Here is a 20,683-nt window from a genome sequence, read left to right as displayed (position 1 = left end):
GACGGACAGACGTATGGACGGCGTAGCAAGCGCAATGTTGAGTGAAATTTGTAGGAATGGTGTTAGATGTGGTTGTTCATATGAGGTATCTGAAAAGCTACAGGCTTGTTGCTACTGTCTCAAGAAAACGACAGTTCGGGAGGCCCCAGTAAGAGAATACAGCATCCAGTTGACAAAATAGTGCGGACAAAGCAGAATTGAAATTCATTCTTGCTTTTCCATGGTAGAAAGTCGCCTTCAGAGGCTGTTTTTATTATTACCATTTCATTTTGTTTTCATTTCAAAGCGGCCGCACTTTATCCGAGTTCTTTACTCGGCGAGTCTAGATGGGCTTAGTGGCCCACTAAGTACTGTAAATAATTAATGTGCCGCAATTGACATTAATTAACCTTGCTACTGCCGCCCGGGAACGCTCTTGGTCCTGTAGGTGATGGTGGCTCACAAGCGCCGGTCGCGGTTCAAATTGACTGCAAGTCACTTGATTTGAAAGGGAGTTCATCCTACTCGCACAGCGCCTCTTAATTTAATCATCTTTCGAGTTAATATGCTACGGATGCGCCACGTGAAAACTAATTGACAATTTCCCATATAGTTTCCTCTGCACTCCCGGACAACTTTCTGTGGCAAGTGAATGAAAGCTACGTGGGCATTTCGCAGACGCGTGACAGCGCTCCTGAAAATAGTCCCACAGTCTCACTTGCGTCTGTGGAAGCTGAGGAGCAGGAAACTGTGGTGTCACGTATTAGTTCCGATTTTGAAATTCATCTGAAATATTGTGCTTCTAATGGCGATTCTGAAAAGCGCACGAGAAGTGACCAAGTGCTACCCTGTGATATGTCGATGCAGCCATTAAATATTGTCCTTCGTGTGTGCTTCGTGCCTGTGTCCGCGTCGTCGCTTGGACACCTTCGGGCGTGCTCCTTCGTTCTTTCGCGTCACCTCCACCGCCCGCGTCGACGGCGCAACAGTAACATAAACGCCTTATTTAATAGAGTACATTGATCAAAATAAGACATAAGATACACCCGTAAGTGCTAAATTGTAATTTTGTTTTTTCGCGTTGTTCTTCATCGTTTGGGCGAATGCAAAACCGTCGCAAATAGCAAGCTGATTCAGTATCTGCGCCTAGGAAACGAAACATAAAGCTATGTCAGACTCTGCCAGACTACTTGGCGCCGTGACACATTAAAAGCTCAGCCCATGTAGCTTTCCCTTTATCGCCATAGAAAGTTCTCTGCGAGTATATATAGGCAGGTATTACGGGCCATTGCGTTCATTTCACAGGTGACGTTAAAATACAAATGAGAAAGTTCTAGCGAAGCGGAGACGTAGGCACTATATAGAGCAGACGTATGCCGGTGTAGTGGAACACGTATCCGTAGGAACTTCATCGCTAGTGACAGTGCCGCTGTGACGCTGTCAGCAACCACAGAGCATAGGAGACGCCCTCTTGTTGCACGATTCTTTCCTTCGAAAAACAGAAGGCGCGAAAACGCCATTGTGATGATGTAGGCCGCTTCCGATGCGTTTTCGCCAGTAGATGAGCCGAATGTAGCCCGTCGCTTCCATTCCCTTGGCACTCATTCTGTAACTCTAATGCTCAACCGCTTATCTACCCTGCGCATTACATCACCTGCCCAACGTCAACGTTCAACGTCATGTGCCATTCCAAAATATTTTATGAAGCCGTTTAAGGTGTCAATATTCCTTAAACATGACCTTGAACCAGCGTTTAAGAGCGTTCACATTCGTTAGACAGAACCACGGCTCAGTGACAGGACGCGGTCATTCTTGACCGCTCGCAGACCGTTGACACCGCGAGAGTGAGCGAAACGGGACGGGCGCCGCTGAAAGGCACAAGACGAACGACGCTTTGTGAAAGAGAGCAGCCGAGGCTCGAAAAAAGGAGCCCTCCTTTGTTGTCAAAGTTGTCAAAGCGAATGTTGTGGGAATGTCAACGCCGTGCTTCGGATGAAGCGACATATCCCGGGCGACGTTCCCTGGAGCGGAGGAGAAGGCCGAGGGTGGAGCGGTTGGCTTGCACGGAGGAAGGGCAAGGAGAAGTCCTGCACCGGTTCACAGTGGCCCTCCTATGGCTGTTTATTGTCGCATAGATATTTATCATTTGATGTGGTCATACTAAAGTTCAGCGTAAGGTTTGGTAAGCTGCGATGGGAATGTAATTCGTATGCGATTGTTTGCTGTCCATAGATAGAGCTATAGGACAAAACTCCGTGTATATATGAGAAACTGATGTGTTTCTTTTATCTTTGTGATGTTGTGCGACTTGTGATCCATTTCCGAGTTTTGCATCTGAAAAGGAATCTCTTTATTTATGTCAATAAACAAATTAAAGAAAAGCCGAGGAAGCCTACGAGAAATTGCGTTTCTGTTAAGCATAACTATGGTATACGATTCTTCGAAAACTCGCATCGAGTAAAGATACCGTTGTACCCATATTTGTTTTAAATGTCATGTAGCTGGCCGATCGTCCGCGGCTTAAAGTAAATGGCGTAAGTTAATTACAGCAAGAAACTGAGCTGTGTTCAGAGTTTTTGTTTTCTGGTAGCGAGTGTTGAGTTGTTAAAGGTAGACCTCAGAATCTGGTTTTCTGAGTTTTGGGGCATTTTTTTCCGATTATGTTAACCAAGAACAAAAAAGCAACCTCAAGCACAGAATACCAACTCATCTGTGTCTTCTTGGTTTGTTCAAGTAAGAACAGGAATATTTAAAACGTACTATCGATTGGCGTTAATTATGTCAAGTAATCGTACATATTGTGCTGCGAAAAACCCATGATATTTCGCACATCGTCCAGTATTCTCTCCGACTGCCACAGCAAACTACCAAGAAATTTAAGCAGGGGCCCTATAACGTAAAGCTATTCCAATCTGTTTTCATTCCAATCTCCTGACGTCAAATCTGAGTAACTGCCGACGGAAGCATCAGGCGGTGACCCGCAGCCTTGTCTGAACAGCCCAATCAAACGCTCTCCTCGTTCATCATCATCATCATCATCATCATCATCATCATCATCAGCCTGGCTACGCACACTGCAGGGCAAAGGCCTCTCCCATACTTCTCGAACTACCCCGGTCATGTGCTAATTGTGGCCATGTTGTCCCTGCAAACTTCTTAATCTCATCCGCCCACCTAACTTTCTGCCGCCCCCTGCTACGTTTCCATTCTCTTGTAATCCAGTCCGTAACCCCATATGGACCATCGGTTATCTTCCCTCCTCATTACATGTCCTGCCCATGTTCATAGGAGGTCACTTTTGTTTGCTTTCAAAACGAATAAAATTGCCTGCATTGAGCGGTTGTTCTTATCTGATCAGCTGACAAGAGGCGAGGAGCACGCTCAAGTGAAGAGAGAGGGTTTGGATGGTGCCGAGGCCGCGCAGTGAAAATAGATAACTGGGAGAGGAGGGTGGGGCCGGCGTCCGCGATTAGTCTGTTTCGGCTGACTTAGCTTGCGCTGGCTGGTAGAAAATCGCGGCGGCGTGCAACGGAAGGTTATGAATGCCGCTAAAACGGATCCTCAGCAAAGAAGAGTTGGCAGAGTGATGTTGTATGCTTACTGAAAGGCCTCGATAACGTTATGACGCCACGCAAAAAGTTTATTATACGCAAATAAATCTATTCTTTCTGGCAGGTGTGAATAGCCAGTGCATGAGCGAACGGCGAGCAGCCCTCTTCTATTTCTTTCGGAACGGGGCAGCCTCCGGCTATTGAGGAAAATATTCAGTTTTGTTCGGCATATTAATGCTTGTTTAACACGTACACGTCACTTTGACGAGGTGCATTTTCGCGGTTTTGTGACCTGCTGTGACACACAGGCGAAGTGGGCTTAGCCCGAAAACTTTTGCCCAATAGCACAGGGCTAATGGCGAAAAAGGCATTGAATCAGAAATAAATGTTTTTCGTTTTTCTTTTATTCTGTCTAGTCATACATAATCAGTGAGTGCACGCCATATCAGATGGAGAGTATCGCGGTTTTCATGACGTCGCGTGACAGAGAGGCGAAGTGGGGGTGGCCCTAACACTTTTCCACCAATCGTGGAAGACTGATTACAGAATTGGAATAGAAAAGTTTGGAATAGCTTTACGATATAGCGCCCCAGTACAGCAACGATGACGACACGGTACAATTACAGGCACACCTACTAAGCTCTCCAAATCTTTACGCTGGGCTGTCGAAGAAGTATTTTGAGTGGCATTCTTCATGACGCAAGCTTATCGCATAAGGGCCGCTCTTGGGCGATCTGAAAACAGGGAATAATAACAGAAATAGGTATAGTGTGTACATTTAATTAGAGTATGTATAATTCACGTGAGTAGCAACTTGCTTAGCCATTCGCATTAGCCCAGTAAGCAATAGCCTATCTAAATCTTCAATATTTAATGTAAAAAATGCTGGTCACTGCTATGGTCAGCTAACTAGAACGCTATGTGCCACCATGATGTGTAATGTAAAGGCTTCAACTTATGAGCAGTGGCACATTCCAGTGAGAAAAAAAAGGGGGTGGGGGGTGGGAAGAGCGAGAGGCAGAGAAAGAGAGAGAGATAGGAGCAGCTGGTCACTCTGCATCTAAAACCTTAAGAGCTGTTTACGTTTGATTACGTACATGCAGCGCTTCCTTATTCATGAAGCTTTGAAATCATACAAAACCGCGCTGCACGCAGTCTCAGTTGTAATTATAACATTAATTCGAGTATAACTCACATCAAGAATGAACTTGATTGGAAAGCTCTTCAGCAGCGAAGAAAAGTATTGCAAATCAAATTTTTTCATACCATTTTTTATCATGAAACTGCTATTAATAAAACTTTCTACATGATGAGCCCAAACTACTTATCGCACAGAAATAATCATGCTAATATCTTGAAGGGGCAGCACAAGACGACAATGGCAGAAGGCAGGAAATACACAGGATGGCGCTGAACTCACAACTAATTTTGTTAAAGGCATACAGAAACTTAAATACTACAACCTATACACACGTGCTCTGTCGTCGATGGCGTCATTATCAGTGCACAGGCAAACAACAAAACCCTGTAATCTAATGAGATGAGGCGGTTTAAAAATGCAAACTCACTGTCATGCAAATTTAATGAAGGCGTGCTCATACAACACGATACTTTTTTCTGATATGCTAGGCCTCAATGATCTCCCTCGCAGTTTGATTGCTGTATGTGCGGAAAATATTGTGGTGTCTTCATAGATTGGTGTACACTCATGCTCAGAGCATGGGTCGTCTTGCGCTGTCCCTTCAAAATGTTTCACCAGTACCAACTTGTCCATACGTAGATTCTTCTGCAATCATGCTAAATAGGTTCGCGAAATAAGATGTCGTTCGGATGTATTCGCAATTTTACGATTCGCGAGTGGAATCAGTTGGATGCGAGTGTTGTGGACGTTTCTGCAAATATGGTTTGCTCGTTCCTGCAAGATGTATGTTTTAGTTCAATGTTCAAGCGCCAGCTGTGCCTGTCTGCTAGCCCTTTCTTTTTCTTCTCTCATTCCGGTTATTCCTTCGACTCCGCTACTACAATGCCCAATTGGGCAACGTAGATTTCTAAATAAATAAATAAACAAGTAAATACCAAGGATGATCTTCAATACTATATTTCAATTAGCCTAGTTAAAGTAGTACTTTTGAGCATAGTATTATCTAGAGCGCAAAGGCTTGGATAAGTTAGGCAAAAGGTAATGTGAAATCCACAGGGAGATAAGTTAGTTTTTGCATTTTACTAATTTAAACCTTATATAGCTTTGTTTGTTTTTAACTATCAGGTGCGTTGAGTGCTTTGTGTAGCGCCTTCTCCTCCCGTCTTCTTTTTTTTTTTTAGGGACGAATTCACTTTTTATTGTTTATTTTGTAACTCAATTGCGAAAATACGGCTCTCGAGTCTTCCGGCTAGTTGCTTTATAGCAATGCACGACATGACACATGTTATGCTCGTTTAATACAACATTGACCTTGACAGATTTTTGTAAGCTTATTGTGCACTGATATCAGTCTGTAGTGAAAGACGGCGATGCTGAGTTTACATGAATATGCTGTTTTTTCGGTGTTGTCTGTGGTCTACAAGAGTGTACCTTATCGTCACACGGTGGGGATGGTGCACTGGCCGAAACACTATCCGAAAAGACGGATCACAGGAACGGAATGACTTAGTGGGGGAACTTCTACCAAGGATGCAAACTAACACTATGTGAAAACTATCGCGGCGAGGCGAGCACGATCAGCCATCGCAGAATCACATCCCACTGCAGTGCACAATCTCATCTCGTTATCGAAGTGATGACCACGTTTGTGATTTTTGTCGATACAGCAAGTGCATCTTACGCGAGAGACATAACATGATATCAGTGATAGTTCACGGTGAAACAGCCTCAAGCGGGACAATATAGAACGCTCTCCGCGTGTCATCGTGCACCGAACGTATCGTTGCATAGGGGGTTTATCCGTACGTTTCTGCGTGAAAGCCCTCTGCGTGCGAATACTAGTTTTCACACATTTGTCTCTGCTGTCGCACACACGAATGAACAGGGACGATGAACGGAAGAGAGGGCGAACGCCTTACGGAGATATGTGCTTGCAAACGGCACACACACGCACACATTTCTCTCTCTCTTCTTACTCGCTCTTCTGTCACCCTCACCCGTATACAGGACTAGAACTGCCCTTGTTTCCGAACTGCACACGCATGGCATTCCTGGTCGGAAGACACGGTATTCTTCGTCGCTGCGTTTTGTAGGAACAACATGGAACCTTTGTCGACATGCTCACGACACCAGCTATAGGCTCCCAGCGAGACATACTCTCTCCCCGCAGGACAACGAGCATTGAGACTGTCACACGGGCAACATGCCAGCCAGCCTCGAGGCGGCAGAACAATGCGACCAGAGAGAAAATCTAGGCTGCTGAGCGCGCGCGAGCGAGATGCGGCATTGTGGCCACGGCTCATATTATGCTTTAGAGCGATCCAGGAGGAGTTCCCTGCGTTGCAGCGCGGCGGCCGCAGATCAATCTCAGCTCCCGCGGCCGCAGCCCCGGGTCTACATTTTTCTGCCCTTTTTTTTCTCTCTCTCTGGATCGGGTGTTCGCGAAGAAGGAGGGGAGGTTGGCCAGCAGAATGCCGCGATCCGGCGGCCACTCTTCAGGGGTCCTTTGTGGCTGGGGCCTGAATAGGCGAGACCCCCTCGGCGCTGCCCGCCCCCGTGCATTGAGGAAGCCCCAAGAGTTGCCATTTTTCCTGCCCTTTATGGCGCTCTTCTCGCCTAGATATACATATATATCTTCGGGACGGACCCACAGCGAGCACCTTTGTGCGTGTCACTTCTCACCTGGCATTTAGAAGAGAAAAGGCTGAAATCGAGATTTCACACCTTTGTGCAGCGGCGCCCCTCCGGGCGCGCTGCGTGGCCCGCGCCCTCGGTGGTCTATTCGCGTCTCAGGAAGTCGACTCCAGAGCACAAAGCTGGCCCTCGGCATTATGACAACAGCACCGCCCCTGTCATTCACCCGGCTCAATGGTGGGTGGCTCCCGGGGTCGGCCGGCGCTGAAAAGCTGCTCCTATTTACGGCCAGCTTTGCGCGCCCAGGGCATATTTTATTCACAGCTCGCGGCTTAAAGACTCTGTCGCGCACTGCTCAATGCTCCGATCGCACCTGGAAGGTGCACGCTTGTTACACCGATTTTACTGCCTGTCGACACGAGGGCGGTGCGCCCCTCGGATCGTGACCGTCTCGCTGCGTGCGGCGCGGCCAGACCCCTGGAGCAAATCCTCGCCCACAATCAAGGATTGGCTTGTCCTCTTTGTCCTGCGGTACTGGTCGGCTACAGTGGTTCTCGGACTAATGCACAGCTCTGACCGTTGCTCAGGCATCTATAGCTAGAACAGTTTGCGCAAGCCGCAATTGCTGCGCTACTAACAGCGTTGCTTGGACGAGACATAAAAGCATTGCCCAAGTTTTGCTTTCTTGAGCCGCTCACGAAGGCATGCAGCTTATCTCCTGGTGAATGTAAAATGATTTGAAACACTGTGAGTACAGTGCAATATATGTTAGCCTATGACTGCATATTTAGGACCCGCCGTGATTGCTCAGTGGCTATGGTGTTGGGCTGCTGAACACGAGGTCGCGGGATCGAATCACGGCCACGGTGGCCGCATTTCGATGGGGACGAAATGCGAAAACACCGTGTACTTAGATTTAGGTGCACGTTAAAGAACCCCAGGTGGTCGAAATTTCCGGAGTCCTAGACTACGGCGTGCCTCATAATCAGAAAGTGGTTTCGGCACGTAAAACCCGATAATATAATTTTTTATTTTTTTTTGCATATTTAGGCTCTTTTTGTCGCCATCCTCGTGTTCGCTTATAGCCATGCGCGCCGTTTTTTCCTATTTGTTCCTTCCAATCAAATAGAAAAGAAAAGTGATCAGATCTTCTGTCTCCGAAAGTAGATTTAAGCGTGAACTGCCTGTGATCGCATCACTAACACAGGCGTTTTCATCCCTATTGGCCTCTTATTTTTCAAGTCGTGCTTCTAAGTAGCGGTGCATGTGATTGTGATGTTCTAAGAGAGGCTGCCGACGTAGCAACTTCAACACGTCAAGGAGACTTTCAGTGCTTTATGGCGGAGACCACAGTAAAGATTGTTGCCGTCCTCGAAGAATAAACAACCAGCTATCTTTCATCATACTCGCTTCCTTCTTGCTCTATTGGCAGATAGGTACCTTTCTCTTCTTTGGCAGGCGTCGTAAGCGTCCTTCGCGCCATTACTTAATTCCTTGGGCTGTTCCATACTCCGACAATGTTCGCGTGCTTTGCAAGACGCAATGACAGCGTGTGCTCCGCCGAGCCTATATGGCTATTATGAATTCATGGCTCACTCATTACAGCATCGGTATGGGAATCGAGAAGTTATGACCGTGGTGATCGGCTGGACCAGTGATTCAGATTTGTTTGTTTGTTTGTTTGTTTGTTTGTTTGTTTGTTTGTTTGTTTGTTTGTTTGTTTGTTTGCTTTAGTTACTGTTAGTTGATTTGGTGACCGCCGAAGAATGATGGTCGGTGAGACTCAGCCGACCATCAACCAAGACGCAACTTGGTTGGCATTGCTCATAAGCAGTTCACGCTTAAGACAACCTTGTGGACGATGCTGAAAATATAAGAATCGCTCTTTTATAATGAAGTACCAATGAACCGGCAGAGTAAACCGCATGTGTAAATTTCGCGTTCGCGCTTCTGACAGATCTCGATGGACACGATTGTGCAGCGTATGAGGATCGTCATTCTTGCTTTACCAAAGGTGCTGACTTAAACCGTGCGGTTTCCTACGTAGATCACTACTGCACGTATGCGCTATATTGACGCAGAAGGCTTCAATGACCTATACTAATATGTCTATACTAATATGTCTATACTGTAATATGTCTATACTAATGTCTATAGTAATATCACCACCAACACTTGTCTAAAGCCCGTTTCAAAAATTGCGATTTATCTCGAGATTACACACGTGCGTTATCGGAGGTGTTGCAAATGAACCGTCAGTCCTTTCATGTGTGCGATTTTTCAACATTCTCAGGGTCCGAATTTTCCTGGTGAAGAATTCCAGGTGGTCAAAATTAATCCAGACTCACCCACTACGGTGGGCCTAATAATCAGATCATGGTTTTGGCATGTAAACCGAAGTTTCTTTTTTTTTCCTTTCTTTTCTTTTTGAACTTGCTTGCAGAATGGCTCGCGTGGCTTAAAAGGGCAACCACATCAGACATGTCACCGTGGTCGGCCTTGTTTTCTAACACAATAGCGGTGATGGTCCCGTGTCGCAGAAAATCCGTTGTTGGTGTCGGCGGAGTTGCCCATGAGCGAAAATTTCCGTATATATTTAGGTATATGTATATGCCACGTCTTGCTATGTGGGATGCGGTATATGTGGGTTATATTAATACATCATTCTATCACTAAAATTGCTCATACCTTGTCGTATGTTCTTGGCAAGTTATTCCTCGGAATATTGAGAAACAAATGCCATGAAACTAAAACCGACAGCGCATGCTTTTTATGTGGAATCTTCTCAGACTTCAATATTAAAAGTGCAAAGCAATAACAGAAACCTGAAAATGAAGCTAGTTTTTTGGCGTGGTTGTGCACCGCCTCCGGGATCGGTCCACGCAAGAGGCCGCGTTCCTACCTCGCTTTCGTGCATAGCGCTCGCCGCCACTGTTTGCCGGTAAAAATTACGGTTACATAAGCTACAGTTGCCGGGAAGCCCGAGAAGCAGTCAAAAATCTTTTGAATGGCATCGCGTTCCACTCTTAAAGGCGAGCTTAAGCGTCCTCCAAAAGTTTTCTCTTTCGCGTATGTTATCTAACAGAATAATGGGTTCAAACATTTGAAAGCTTCAAGAAAACAATTTCCGAAGAGCTTCTGATTTCCTTTTATTTGTTTCCGTAAAAAAAACGGGCTGATTAAGCCTATACGCCAACAATAATTCTGTTTTCCCTAGGTGCTCGCAGTTGGAAAGCTTGCAGTGATCCGGATCACTGCACGGTGAAAGAGGAAAGGGAAGTCCGCATGTGCTCTTATTGGAGCTTCGCAAAATCTTAAAATGCGCAATATTTCTTAAGTGCACCGTTCGGCTCAGTGAGTAACGTTCAGCAAGTAATGCTAAAGGTAACTAATCGTTCCACGAAGTATAGCTATACTTTCATTGGGTACAGGGTGAGCTAGGTGGAATGGTAGTATTCTACGCCTGCTCCGTGTAAACGCTTTTATATGTCTTGGTAGCGTTAGCCTTACTTGCACTTTCGATTAACTGAGTGGCATGTTTATCCCGCCACATTAAAAGGAGACACTCTGGCGGAGTGGTTGCCTGTATGCCTATGCAAAGGTGATAGTGATGGTGATTACCTCAAAGTGATTGACGCAGTCCGCCCGTAGTTAGTATCATCCCCATTCTCTTCCTGCTCAAGATGCAGTACAATATCGCTCGACAAAGTTCATTCATGCCCCTATATGGTTATCCCGGTATACGTTGTTTGTTCTTGTTGTTTTTTAATAACGGCAGACCTATGGAAAGATAGGCTACATAAGAGCCGGCTATCCAATACACGTAGTTGAGAAATGCGAGTGTAACTAGGGAAATTAGGTCCTATTTATTTATTTAGTTATTTGTTTGTTTGTTTGTTTGTTTGTTTGTTTGTTTGTTTGTTTGTTTGTTTGTTTCCGTGCTCTCACTATCATTGTTGTCAGAGAGGAGTGGCAACATTTACGAAATATTAGTGATCGCAGTTTTAAATCAAGACGTGACTGGATTGTCGGCGATATGAGGCAGGAAGGTGGTTCCAGTAGGTCACAGTCATGGCACGAAGCAATTGTGCTCGGCACCTTGAAACTTTGGATCTTCAACTTGTAATCTACGCGTGATGATGGGTAGTGGGGAGCAGCGAAATATGTTTTCTTAAGATCGGCATTGGTATACTATTTCCTGAGAAAGAAGGCTAGTCTAGCCTTTTTACTGTGACGTTCGGAAGGTTAAGTTGAAGTATCATTGAGGTAACACTCCCTGTATGGGAATAATTATCAAGAATAAAACTAGCGGCAAAGCTTTTAAGGGCTTCGAGTGAGTTGGTGAGCAAGGCAGGGTGAGGATCAGGAATACACGCGGCATGTTCAAGTTACGTTCTAACAGGCTCCCTCTTTACCCGCCATGGTGGCTTAGCGGCTAAGGCATTCCGCTGCTATAAGCACGAGGTCGCGGGATCAGACACCGGCCACGGCAGCCGCATTTGGAGGGGGGCGAAATGAAAAAGTCGCAGTTTCGTTCGAAAGACGAAGTAGCGATTGCGATATCAAATTAGTAGACAGCTATACGAAGCGAGGAAAGTAGTTTTATCGGTCGTATAAACTCGTAAACGTTCGCCAACTAACTAACTTAACAAGCATGGCGTCACCCGCCGTGGTTGCTTATTGGCTTGGTCTTGGGCTGCTAAGCACGACGTCGCAGTATCGCATCCCCGCCACGGCGGCCGCATTTCAATGAGGGCGAAATGCGAAAACACCCGTGTATTTAGATTTAGGTGCACGTTAAAGATCCCCAGGTGGTCCAAATTTCCGGACTCCCCAACTACGGCGTGCCTCATAATCAGATCGTGGTTACGGCACGTAAAATAGCAAAATTTATTTTTTAAGCATGGTGTCACGCGCGCACAAGCAAACATGAACACATCTCACTCGATGACCGCGGAATTAAATTCGCTGTCAAAACGCTGGAACGCGAAAAACGCTTCAACGCGAACTAAGCGGCGAAAACGCAGCGCACACGAAGCTATCAGCACTCGGCGCACTGTGCCCATCGCAAATCGCTTTCAAGATCGCAGCAGATTACGCAGCAGCCACCGGAGTAGAACGCCTCCCATCCCCATCCCTCCCTTCCCCTCGGTGCCTTGGCGCAATGAAAGACGGCACGCTTCCTCCCCGCTTTTACTCGCACATAGAGCATATACGGCGCGCGGCAACGATGCTATCGCCCTTGGACTTTATACGGAACATCACGGCGACGCCGGCGACGACGAACGCGCCATTCACCCTGCGCCTACTTCTTCTCGTACAGGAATTGCTCTCGTCAATCAGCGGAGCCTGCTCAGTGGCGCTGGCCTCGCCGCTACCAGTTACAGCAGTATCAATCAGTGCAACGGTGCAATCAAGATCACGGGAAGCGACGCTATCGTACTGGATAAACCAATGCTACTCTCGTCACAAAGGGGCTTCACCACGTCATCAATGAGCCCTATAAAAGAACGGCCGTTCATCGACTACACCAGTGGGCACGGCGCAAGCGCCACGAACGCACCGTTCACCATGCGTCTACTTCTTCTCGTACAGGTTGGTTATTGCCATTTAGTACGCACCGCGAACTGGATTCTTGTCCTTCTGCCATGCCCACGCAGATGTTAGCGTATTGCATATCATTGTTTCTGTGTATGTAAAAACTTATTTTGTGCGGTGATGTCGAGGAGAATCCCGGGCCACCGGTGGAAGATATCTTCAAATCTATAATGGATGGCCAACAGGTTATTCTATCTGAAACAAATGAGCTGAAATCATGTCTTGAAGCTACAGAAAAGGCTATAAATGGTTTTGGCATACGGTTAGTAAACCTGGAGGGCAAAGTGCAAACGCTGCAACTCAAGGCTTCCGCAATTGAAGGTATCGGCGCATCTATGGAAGCTATGCAAGAGGCGCTAAAATCGCAACAAACGAAACTTGTGGACCTAGAATATCGCAGCCGTAGGTCTAACCTGGTGATTTCCGGTATAACTGAGCAGCCAAATGAAACAGAATCTGTTTTGCGTGAAAACGTTATTAAAGACGTCTTCAAAACAAAATTAGGATTGAGCTGCACCTCAGTTGCTAGAATCCATAGGCTTGGTAAACATTTCTCAAAGGGACGAATTATCCTCGATTTTCAGGATTTTAACGAAAAAGAAGCAGTCCTTGAAAATTCCAAAAAGCTCAAAGGGACGGGCATAAGCATACAAAATGATTACTGTGCAGACGCACTACGAAAGAGAAAACTGCTTTAGGAGAGCGCGAGGGAAGATAAAGTCATGAGCAAGAAAGTATCGCTTGTGCATGATAAGATTCGTATTGGCGGCAAGATGTACACGTGGGACGACACCTATAACACCCGTACATTGATAGCAAAATCGAAAAGATCACCACCCGACACCTAGCAATCAGAACTACATCACCTTCGTCTGCTCAGTTTTAACACTAGGAGCATTGTTAACAAAGTAGAGGACTTGGAAGAATTGCTTTTGTCACATGATCCTCATTTCTGCATTATCACTGAGACATGATTACACGTTTTGATTCGCGACGATGAAATTGTTTCGCCGGCTTACCAGTTGTTCCGAAGAGATAGGAGGTCTCGAGGTGGGACCTTAGCAATCGTTGTAAAACATGGTATTGAGATAATGGTTACAGATTAAATCGGTGAACATGAAAGTTTAATCTTAAGGGTGTCACCTCGGGGAATCACGGTTTTTTTATTTGCGCTGTTTATCGACCGAGCTCCGGATACTAGCGATGCCTTTCTGAATAAATTATACGATCATCTAAAACTATTCCGTAGAAACCTGATTGTTACTGGAAACTTTGGTCTGTCCTCTATTAACTGGAACAGTTTACAGTACGGATATTCCACTAGCAGTGACATTCTAGTGGATATTATGTACTCTCCTAACTTTGAGCAAATTGTAGAACACTGCACTCGCGCGCGGAAATTTTAATTCGGGGGTCTATTATTTAGTACCGAAATGTTTAGCAATAGAACTGTTCTCGTGGAATCTGGAATTGTTTACCTTAAATTAGCATCTTTTAACTGGACTAAAAAAGCTGTTGAAAATAAGGAAATGTTTTCTTTGACTGTAAATATAGATTATAACAAGGCTGACGGCACAGCCATAATTGATTATTTGGACACGCATCTTGATTCTGTCAGTCATGATGTTGAGCGTTTGTGGCAAATTTTTCGTTCAACTACAGAATATGGCGTTGGTCATTTCATTCCTACAAAAAGAAATTTACAACCGTCGCAGAAATTTTTGGATCAGTAGAGCTATACTACAAACGAAATGGCAAATAAAACGCATCAGAAAACAGCACAAAGCTTCTACGTCTACGTCTCAGTTCATTGAATTAAAATATGATTTATAGAAAAAGTTAGACATGCAAGAAACAATTTCTTCAGCAAGACTTGGGCGCAATTTATTACGTCCAACCCCCCAAAATTTTGGCGCCACATAAGTGAAACTAATGCAGAGATACATAAATTAAAAGTAAATGACCGAATTATATATCAACTGAGGGAAATCGCAGAAATGTTTATCGGTATTTTCAGACTGTATTTTCAGAGCTAGACGAATACGATTATGAAGGATCTCTGGCGATAACGGAGAAACCACTAGTAATTGCTCGTGAAGGCGTCACTGCTATGCTTCTTAATCGGAATATTAAAAAGTCAGCAGGCTCTGACGGCATTGCAAACGTATTTCTTAGACGCTACGCTGAGCAGATTTCTGGATTTTTGACCAACGTGTTTAAGCTGTCAGTAGCTACAAGTGTCATCCCAAGTGATTGGTGCATTGCACGTGTTAGACCCATCCACAAAAAAGGGGACCGGGTTTCTGTAAATAATTACCGCCCTATATCGGTCATAAGCTGTTATAAGCTGTATATCGGTCAACGTTGCAAGGTATTGGTAAAGGCTGTTGCATGTTACATTCAAGAGTTTCTTGCCGAGCGTAAAGTGCTGTCATCACATCAGCATGGCTTCAGAAAAGATATGTCCGCAGTCACTCAAGTGGTTTCCACTGTGTGTGATATCTTGGGTGTATACTTGATATTGCTGGACAGGTTGATATTCTGTTCCTAGATTTTTCGAAGGCCTTCGATAAAGTGCCACATGGTAAGCTATTGTATAAATTAGAATGCCTCGGCCTGCCTTCCTTCATTGTCTGATGGATTAGTGCATATCTTTCCAATAGAAGCCAATTTGTAGAAATAAAAGAATGCAGGTCTTCTGTGCTGCCTGTTACCTCGGGAGTACCACAGGGCAGTGCTTTAGGCCCATTGTTGTTTCTTATTTATGTAAATCATTTAGTTGAGGTAGTTCCCGGTACAGTATCTATGCGGTTGTTTGCCGATGACTGCGTTGTATTAAAAGATATATCCTCGGCTAATGATCACATCTTTCTACAAAACAGTATATGTGCAATTGGAGATTGGTGCAATCGTTGGGGGATGGTTTTAAACTCAGAAAAAAACAGTACTACTCCGTGCTACTAAGAAAAAGCTAGTTAGCGCATTCACATATTCAATTTATAACAATCCCATTCAGAAGCTGACAAGTTTAAGTATCTTGGCGTTACGCTAACAAACAAGTTCACGTGGTCAGAACATATATCGGATATCTGTGTAGCCAGCCTCAGAAAACTATGGTTCCTCAAAAGAAAACTTATAAATGCACCAGTTAGTACAAAACTTCTAGCTTACAATGCTTGCACAAGGTCAAAACTGGAGTATGGTTTCGTCGTATGGGATATGCATTACAAAAAGGATATTATGCAACTTGAAAAAATTCAACGGAAAGCAGTTAGATTTATTTTTGGAAAGTACGAACGCCTAGATTCTCCTTCAGATTTAATGAAACTCAATAATATACCGACGTTGGAAGCCCATAGAAAAGTTAGTCGCCTATCAACTGCCTTTCTGCATGAATTAACTTAGCTCTCCCAAAATCTGTTAGGCGCCTTAGTAGGAGGACAACGCGACACAGTCATGAACAACCTTTAGCACCAATCTTCGCTCGCACAAACGCATTTCGATATAGTTTCTTCTCGTGTACAGTCGCGGAGTGGAATTCTTTGCCACCTTGACCCTGCAGGAAGTGGTAACGTGAAAAAGCACGTGAAATAAAAAAGCAACTTGTTCCGGCTGTCGCTGCGTTGCATGCTCATTTTCAACGCGGCTCTCGGATTGACAATCAGCCCTATTCAATGCCTCCCTGGGAATTCACCAGCATCACAACTAATAAGCCAACGAAGTTACGACGCAGCGATACAACAGGTATTATTGACGAACACAACATCGTCGATGCATCATGCGCTAACATCTGCAAAGTCTATACGGATGCTGCCATTCTCCCAGACAGCGGAAGGACATCATTCCTCAGTACTACGCATAATTTCATCAGCGGCCACCAGCGCTATTTATCTACGGAAGCCAGCGCTCTAGTAATGGAACTTCAAGCCATCCACGACGCTGTGCAAGATGCGACATCTAAGCTGCCTACCATCAAGCAACTAGATATCTTCACTGATTCTTTAGCGGCTTCTTTATTTAGCGGCTTTAGCGGCTTCTTTATGATTCTTTAGAGCAGATTGGGCGAGGGAACAAACGCGAGTTGATGACATGTTAGTTGAAATGAAGAAAACGAAATGGGGCATGGGCAGGGCATGTAATGAGGAGGGAAGATAACCGATGGCCATTAAGGGTTACAGACTGGATTCCAAGAGAAAGGAAGCGTAGCGGGGGGGGGGGGTGCAGAAAGTTAGGGGGATGGATGAGATTAAGAAGTTTGCAGGGACAACATGGTCACAATTAGCACATGAACGGGGTAGTTGGGGAAGGAGGGGAGAGGCCTTTGCCCTGCAGTGGGCATAACCAGGCTGATGATGATGATGATGGTGGTGATGATGATGATGATGATGATGATGATATCTACAACTGATTACTTGTTAGTGAAATGCAGTGTCATGTGTTGAATTCCTAGCCTCACTAGTTATTTTACGCTTCTAGTGATTTCGTTAAGCATTCCTACTACATGTGTATTGTGCTATTCTCTTTTAATGATCACATTTGTTAAACTAATTTATGACACGTTTTGTTTTCTTTCTTTTATAATATGTATTTGCTTCCTGTGTTCTTACGTTGAGTTGTTCGATTATGCACTTTTGTATTGTACCTGAAGCCCCTCCTGTTCGAGCCAAATCATTTGCTTGCAGTATTTCAAACAAATAAAATAAATAAATCAGCCTGGAGTGCCCATATAATTGCTATCGCAATATAAACGCCCGTGTGCCATCCATTGGGTGCACGTTAAAGATCCCCAGTCGGTCAAAATTTCGTGATTCCCTCACTATGGCGTAACTCATAATCACATCGTGCTTTTCGTAATAAATCCCACAATCTCTCATCTAACAGGCGATTTATTTGCCTCTTGTAGCAGCTTAGTTGGACCAAGCATCGCTCACGCTTATCTTCGATGACGCACGGAAGGAAGGCAAAAAAGTAGAATGTTTGATAAAAACAAAATGCAAAGGAATCGGAAGTGTATTCGAGGCCACTGTGAGCGGTTCCTGTTTCGACAGTACTTTCGCATACAGCAGAAACAATTTCTCTTTATATATTTGTATCGCACGTCTCCGCTGGGCGTATGATTGCCCTCCATAGCGTGCAGCAGCATACAAATACGATTCGAAATCAACAAGCGCCACTCCAGCATTGAAACCAAAACCTAACGCTGACAAACCTGCCGTTTAAAAGCAACACAAGGCGTGAACTTGCGGGCTGGTACACGTGATGCCAGGTTTGTTCGACCGATCCAACCCTCTTTCAGGTGTGTTCCGCATGAAGCACGAAAGCAAAAAGGTTCACAGCTTCTGCAGCCCTTCCCTTTCCTTTTTTTTATAATAAAACGTAAGTAAACTAACGTATAAAAAACATTGTTTAACATGCATTAGGCAATGACAGATATTCTTGCGGTGACGACTCTCGCGCTTGTCGTCAGCGTTGTCACCGTCAGCATCGCCAAACTGCACCACCATAAGTCAACCTACTGAAGGCACCGGCCGTCTTTGTTTCTTTCATTATCTTTACCCAGACACTATTTCATTCTTAAATCTGAAGTGGGGGTAAAGTAACGTGGAGCATTTGTCAAAAGGTACAATATCTCTGTTCTTTTTCCTTAACGTCAGTGATTCATTTGGAGCCCTGCATGCGCGTGTAATTACTCACACTTCTTAGGAAACTCTTTTACTCCACTCTCCGCGAGCCTCGAGAAACCTCGCCGAAAGCATTTATCGTCACCTTCTCTCATTTATTTCATACCTGAGCTAATGCTCTTTCACTTTGTCCAAAACCAGAAAGAATAAGAAGGAGGAGGAGAAGGACGAAAATAAAAGCGAAAAGATCGCAACACGGGACATTGCACGAGAAGGTTCATTTATTTTGTATCCAAGCGTGCTGCGGCAACCTGGACAGCTTTTTTTTTTTCCTTTTCTTTTTCTCTCTGGAGCGTCAGCTTTCTCTCCTTAATGCGGCATAGAGGGGCTAGGTGGAGCAACAAGCAATTAATACCCTTCATTCCACGCTATCCGCGTAATTAGTTTAGAAATATCGGCTCAAATATACTAACGAGCCCTTCCCCCCCCCCCCCCCCCTCTCCCGGTAGCGTTGCTCGACGTTTCTGTTAATTCCACCCTTCCGTTTCAGTCATCACCATCTTTTGTTTTTTCTTCCACGCCGCCTGCTCCTTCTGGCACCTTCCTCATTCGCCTTTGTCCTCTTTTTCCCTGCCTGTGGTTCGCGTGCCTGTTTTGCTTTGCCCTTTCCGTTGTGCTTCCATTGTGTCAACTTTCCGCACTCACGCCTGCTTGTTATTGATAAACTTTCCAGGCAGTGCAGGTGAGCGAAAAAGAAAAAAAAATAGAAAGGATAAATTCACACTCTTTATGCTAGCCCTTCCTCGCCCTGCTTTTTTTTTTTCTTTTTTCTTTTTTTCCTTCGCTCGTTTGCGCGTGTCGCCTTGACTGTCCCGGAGGGTTGTCTCATCAGGGGAGACGCGCGACGCTTGTTATTGCGGTTTGCCACGCTGCCACTGATTATATTCGCGAGGCGGAGCTTCGCTTGGCGTGTTCCTCACTGGTGGCACCTTCGCACCAGCTATAGTATAGCTGCTTTTGCGCTTCCTTCGCTGAACTCGTATGCAGCCTCTCAGGAGAGAAGAGGAGAAAGAAACAGAATAACCTCCGGTCTCGACTCGATAAGAAGCGCCGGCTGCTTTTCAGAGATCTTCAATGGCCGAACAAAGGGCGCCGTAACAAAATGCCTCGCAAAGCTCCGTGTTTAGGATCTTACGAAAGCTTTTAATTTTGTGCCTTTTACCCTTTCTGCTAGAGACCCCGCCTGTTCTTAAAATGAAAGAGGGACATTGTCGGGCTCCTTGCGAACTGCAAACGTTTCTGAAAGTCAGTTTATTAATTTTGGGCGTCCTTCGCTCTCTTCCGACAGACCTTCTTTCAAGCACGTACATCGCTGGGGAAGTGGCTTTCTCCTTGTATAATAAATGAACACAAACGTAAATTCTAAACGATCAGTATAGAAACACACCAATTATTGACACAGACGCGATGATTATTGTTGCACTATGTTTTAGGGTTGATTTTATTTGGTTCCTGACGTTTCGCTCTTCGGTTGTTTGGTCTCCCATATTTCTTTTTTTTTAGGCGTGGCCTGCATGTCGACCTTATTTTGACAGTGATGTAAGCAATACCTCGAGAAAACTACATCTTCCCACGGCATAAATGCTTGTTTCATAGACCAATTGATTAGACGCCTAATTTTGGCCGGTCCTCCTGTTAGCAACAAGGGTGGCAAGGACGCCCATTATAGAGGTCCCTTGCTCGTTTTTTTGTTCACTCGAAAGAAAAGAAGCAAGAAAAAAAGTTCCGGGGTTTAAGGTACAGCAACCACTATCAGACTATAAGGCCTGTCTTAGTGGGGAACACCGTATTGATTTTGACCACTTGGGGTTCTTCAATTGCACCTAAAGGTACACGAGCGTTTTTGTATTTCGCCCAATCTGAATGCAGCCGCCACGGCCAGGATCAAACCCGCGACCTTGAGCTCAGCAGCACAACGCCATAGCCATTGGGCTACCGCGGCGAGAAAGAAAGGAAGCCACTGGATTAGCTACTTCCAGTGTTTACGTTCGTTTGATGTGTGCCATAGCTTCATCACAAAGTGCGATGGTGTGGTTACAGTCCGATTTTTCAGTTCAGCTCCATCGGTTGTCGTAATTCCTTGCACGTAAGAGAGCAAA

The 20,683-nt window shown here is 45.1% G+C and overlaps 1 protein-coding gene across 5 annotated transcripts in view; it reads left to right on the top strand.

Annotated features, from left to right (window-relative positions):
- The window catches only part of LOC129380547 (uncharacterized), a 210,454-nt gene that overhangs the window by 67,156 nt on the left and 122,615 nt on the right, over positions 1–20,683 (top strand). The window contains exon 1 of one of the 5 annotated variants that reach the window (XR_008608671.1): positions 12,636–12,900. The exons of the other annotated variants lie outside the window; for them this stretch is intronic. The gene's annotated coding sequence lies outside the window, so the exon portion shown is untranslated. Of the gene's footprint in view, positions 1–12,635; positions 12,901–20,683 lie in introns of those variants that run through there. 5 annotated transcript variants of the gene reach the window in all.

The sequence above is a fragment of the Dermacentor andersoni genome, chromosome 1 (genome assembly GCF_023375885.2).
Source record: "Dermacentor andersoni chromosome 1, qqDerAnde1_hic_scaffold, whole genome shotgun sequence".
Classification (NCBI taxonomy): domain Eukaryota; kingdom Metazoa; phylum Arthropoda; class Arachnida; order Ixodida; family Ixodidae; genus Dermacentor; species Dermacentor andersoni.
Note: the sequence above shows the minus strand (reverse complement) of the source record. Positions and strands in the feature narration are given on the sequence as shown.